Here is a 5,468-nt window from a genome sequence, read left to right on the forward strand (position 1 = left end):
AGCTGTAGGCTCATTAGGTTACCTGTGTGTGTGTGTGTGTGTGTGTGTGTGTGTGTGTGTGTGTGTGTGTGTGTGTAATCACATGAAGTTACCTGTGTGTGTTAGAGTGTGGGAGAGGAATGCGCGCGTAATGTCACCTGTGTGTTTTGATGTGTGTGTGTCTGTAACTGCCCACATAGCAAAAGGAGTCCGCCGCGGACCCGCCGCGGATGTAGCGCGGCTTCCGGAACGGACCCGCGAAACGGACCCGTATCGGAGTCCACTTGCACTCCGTGACGGATCCGCTACGAAGGCGGATCGCGGACCCGTCCTGGATCCGCGCTGCATCCGGTCCGCATCCGCGATTTAAATCATACCTCCGCGGCGGGTCCGTTCGGGGCCCGCAAATCCGCCGCGGATCCGCAACAGACTCATAATAACCTTCTGGCCCGGATCCGTTTGGGACCCGCAACGGACTTATAAAATACCTCTGGCCCGGGTCCGTTCGGGACACGCAAATCCGCCGCGGATCCGAAACGGACGCAAAAAAAACCTCTGGCCCGGGTCCGTTTTGGACCCGTTCATCATTTTCAAAATCTCCATAAAATAGCTTAAACTAAAACTATAACTATGCCTAGCCTAGACTTCTACACCAAGCTTAAATCTGCATTGCCTTGCATTTTTAACCCAACACTATTGTCAATATACAGAAAAGGTTGAAGTCAAGACATCAATTAACTGTACAAAATGAGGCTACAACTTCAATGAAATGTGAAGCTAAAATATCAGAAAATGAATAACTGGTGAACGACAAGAAGTTCAATACAAATAATTGTTTATTCTTTTAAAGTACATGCTACTGGGGTTCTCGCGTGGATGGAGGCGGGACACGTCTCCTCGCTGCACAATCTGCCGCAAGGTGGATGGCGTGTTTGGTCACCTCGTCATCTGTGGCTGACCTGTCACTGTATTTTTTCTTACAGCACCTGTAATCAAACAGACAGATATATAGGGAGTCAAGGTCATACCATGTTTAATTTCGAGCAAAAAGAAAAAAAGACATCAAACGTTTAAAAAAAAACAAAAAAAACAGCTGATCGCTTATGTGACAGGGTGAGGGTAAATAAACACAGCTGATGTGAGCGCAGACCTGTCAAAATGCCCTGTCCTGCGTCAGGTGTAACTTAATATGAACGCAGCTCAAAGCGCCTCTCACGGTGACCAAGCTCAGATAAATACATTGGATCAGCTGTAGTTTATCGCGTGTCCTCCCGCATAAAGCCGCAATATACCGGAGCTCCTAAAAAAAAACAAAAACAAAAAAAAACGCTACGTGCGGCAGAGCTGAAAACAGCTGAGTTCTCCTCTACTACAGCTGAACAGCTGACATGTGGTCAAGACGTACAGAGAGACTGTCTGCTTCCTACATGATCACACAGGGAGAGCATGAATGTGTGATGAGTTGTGTTACAGAGTCCTGTATCAATGTTTAGGCTCATTCGTCAGTGCTTTATGTTGTCATGATAATTAATAGGCCTATATGCTGAGAAATAAGATTGTAAATAAAACAAATCCTACAGGGAAGACCAATTTATGTTTAACGAATCAAATATTGTTTTGGTCATAGTAACTGATAATAAATAGGCTATGTTTAATTCTCTCTCTCACACTTTGAGAGTTTGCGGTGCTGACGAATGTAGTCCGGTTAGTTGGCTGGGGTCACGAAAATAAAGCGTTTTACTTCTCAAAACAATATGCGTTCAAAAGAGTGATACATTTGCATCACAAAACCGTTGTCCACAAAAAAGTCTGACCTCACAATCGCTTGCTGCTATTTTCTCTCCCTCCGTATCACTGCGCGCTGCCGCCTCTAGACGGCTGTGCGCATTTCCATCAGCTGTTTCATGGAGTTTATTGCTCGGATAGTTCACGTAAACATATCTGATTATGACACAAGTGATGAAGCCATCCCTTGTTTTAGCACAGAGCCAAGGGGAGACCTTTATGAACCTGATGTGATGCTGAACCTCGTCAGATGGAGTTAGAACGGGCAGACACAGAGAGGAGGGACAGGGAAGCAACAAGCTGAAGTTAGACCACAGCTGCAGCTGTGACAGACAGGGTGACCGGGTGATGATCAGTAATGCAGCGCAGTCCGTGATGGAAGATCAGCCGGACAAATGTACACACTATCAGGACGATTATTTTTTCTTGCCGTTATAAAATAGCGAGTCTACACACCAGCCACGTCCACTCTGTTAGCTGGCTCAGCTGACCGGTGGTCAGATGGTGGTTAGATCTTCACATGTTGAACAAAGTGCATCCAAACGCCAGGCTAAAGAAAGAGCGAGGATCCTCTGACAGCTGCAGGTGAGCTACACGTCAGCTGGCTGCAGAGGAGTGCTGTTCTTTTTTTTTTCCAGCAGCACCATCCTTGGAGGTGATGCACGCTGTCTGTATATTTGTTGGTCTGATCTTCCACCATGGACTGCGCTGCAACGATCACTCTTCTCTGCTCTAACCTCTTTCCTACAGTCTATGGAACTCCATCTGATGAGGTTCAGCATCACATCAGGTTCATAAAGCTCTCCCTTTAGCTCTGTGCTAAAACAAGGGTATAGATAGATATCAAAAGACCCGAACTATCCCTTTAATGAAAAATAAACACACACTTTGATATTAAGAGCACTACCATATTATCCTACAACTTAGCTGACTGTAAAGTAATTACAATGAGTAGATGTTTTAAAGTTTATATAAAATACGAAAGATAACATCTCAACATACTAAACCTAAGTAATAGCTACTTACCACATACTCTCAATAGATTCTCCGGGTCCTCATTCAGGTAAACGCAGAGGGTCTTTAGGACGCATTCTCTTCCCAGATCCACGTCATCATCCTACGGCAGAAAAGCAGAGGAGAAGTTGTGTTGTTTGAGTTCATGTCTGTGAAAATTCTCATTTGTCCTGGTAAAAGGCATTTTTGTCTTGAAGACAATCAGTTGTTACACCCCCAACCCAGAGAATATATTTACTTCATCCATTGGTGCAATGATGCCCCCTATTTCTTTTTCATTACTGAGTAATTGTTTAAAAATAATATACATAAATGAAAAAAAAAACAATAAACTCAGAAAACAACAACTGATTTAGTAATACTCACCACTACTGCAGAGCCTTTGACACAGCACCCTGAGACATGTCAAATATTGCACAGCAACTGAACACCCTTTACACTGCCACATTCACTAGAGAAAGAAAGACAAATGGAAATTGGTTTAGTTTGTGGTGCCATATTATTTTGTGTTGTAATGAAGACTGATTATTAGACATATCTCTCCAAAATAGTTTCAACAAAAAAAATGAACATTAGAATCTTAAAGGCAATAGGACTTGCAGTAATTATCTTTACTCACAATATTAAAAAAGGAATAATATCATAAAAGAAGGCCAGACAACAAATGTAGCCTACAGGGACATCGATCTGCATCACCTGTTACAACAGAGCTGCGCAAAAGAGAAAAAGTGATCGCCCCCGAGAGCATTGTAATCATATCGGTTAACAAGCGTTGGTTATCATCAGTCAGAAAAAAAATTCAAAATGTGCATCCCGAAAACCAACAAAAGCAATTGAATAGTAGGCTAATACTCACCACTACACAGCAGCACCCAGAGACATGTCAAATATTGGCCTAGCTGGAGGATTATCTGCACAGTAAAAATAGAAAAAATGTTGAAAAAAAGTCAAGTATGTGGGTGTGTAGACAACATAAACTCAAGGCAGGACATAGAAGACACAAAATAGCTAACTTTAGTTGACTTATGGTGCGTTCCAGGCAGGCTTTTTAACCCGTAAGTCACGACTTCGAGTCACCAGTTACGAGTTTGTAGCGTTCCAGGCAAGTTACGAGTTACGAACTGGGAACTGGGAGTAGATCGATCTAGCACGAGTTCACAGGTGGGAAGTTACGAGTTTGACTGTACGTTCTAACGGGTAACCATAGGAACAGGTCGGAAAAATACGAGTTACGGGTTGCCTGGAACGCACCATTAAGCTTAGCAAAAATGACAGCCCTCACTATTTAAAAAAAAAAGTTTAAAAAAAAAGAAAAGCTGTGTGCCCGCCCCTCCTCCCCAGCGAATTAAACATAGCCTATTTATGACCAAAACAATATCTGATTATATTTGATTCATTAAACACAAATTATTGGTCTTTCCTGCTTGATTTACAATTTTATCTTGTTTCTCAGCATATATTAATCATCATAAAGCACTGACAAGCTTAAACATTAATATTGCCAGTGTGCATGGCATGTGTGAGTGTGTTTGTACTGCTGCTGTAACTTGTGAATTTCCCCTTCGTGGGATGAATAAAGGCAGAGGGAGTGCTGCTGTACTGTATATCAGCACGGGTGTGCGGCCTCGTGCCTACGACCGAATCACACCCGTGCTGATATACAGTACAGCAGCGCCGTTAGCCGCTCGGCTAGCGAAAAGTCACGGAGAATTACGACATGAGGAGCAAAGAGAGGCTTAAAAAAGTCATTCTAAACTCCGTAACGTTGGAGTTGGTTGCCCTCTTCATAAACATTACGGTGTTTTTTATTTTTTAAATAAAAGTCGAGCGGCTAACTAGCCGTTAGCGGCTAACTAGCCGCTAACGGCTAGTTAGTTTTAAAGAAAAGAAAATAATTATTAAAAAAAAAAAAAAACACCGTAATGTGTATGAAGAGGGCGACTCGTAATTACTGGGAGTCGGAACACCGGGCATAGCCTACTTAAATCGAGGAAATGGGAGGTCGAGGTCGGAGAAATAGCAGCTAAGTTACATAAGTTACCGCTAGCATAGGCTAACGTTACACAGCATAACAGCTGCGATACATTAAAACAGATAACCATAACGTTACCAAATAACAATGTGTGTGTTTTTTAGTCACACAACCACAACATATTCTCCCGAAATTGCTATCCCATTTTAAAACAAAATAGCTACAGACGTGCATCATCACATCTCAGCTAGAAGCTAACCTAGCCTGTTGCACAAAACTACAAAAGTTCTAACAGTGCTAATATCAAACAACGTCATTACAAGCATTAATATACATGACGATTAAAACACAAAGGCCAATGCTTACTGTGAATGTCGCAATACATCAATAAATCAATAAACTTACTAGAGGCTTCAGCACAACCGTGTCCCAGCAAAGAAAGATGACTCCTCTAGTCTCGGCTCGGTGTGGACTACTGTGTTCGACCGTTACAGTAAAGGCGCGTCCGTGTCCACACGTCCGACACGGGTCCGTCCGGGATCCGCTGTTTGACGGTAGAATAACGGCTCTGCCTGGAGGCGGGGCTGATCCTCTAGGCGGCGGCCAAACGAATGTGACAGTCACGCGGGTTTGGTGACTTGAATGCGGATCCGCGTCGGAGTCTCCTGCTGTGTGGGTGTAATCACATGAAGCTGGTTCTAGAGTCTGTGTGTGTGTG

At 43.3% G+C, this 5,468-nt stretch overlaps 1 long non-coding RNA gene across 1 annotated transcript; it reads right to left on the reverse strand.

Annotated features, from left to right (window-relative positions):
* Positions 1–838: 838 nt before the first annotated feature.
* On the reverse strand, positions 839–5,346 carry LOC146959528 (uncharacterized). The gene is made up of 5 exons (XR_015035611.1): positions 5,156–5,346; positions 3,635–3,689; positions 3,145–3,229; positions 2,791–2,881; positions 839–965 (listed from the first exon to the last, which is right to left on the reverse strand). It is a non-coding gene; the product is annotated as an uncharacterized LOC146959528 (long non-coding RNA).
* Positions 5,347–5,468: the final 122 nt, after the last annotated feature.

This window comes from Trachurus japonicus, unplaced genomic scaffold (genome assembly GCF_045865225.1).
Source record: "Trachurus japonicus isolate A0001 unplaced genomic scaffold, Traja_1.0 AP031204.1".
Taxonomy (NCBI): Eukaryota; Metazoa; Chordata; class Actinopteri; order Carangiformes; family Carangidae; genus Trachurus; species Trachurus japonicus.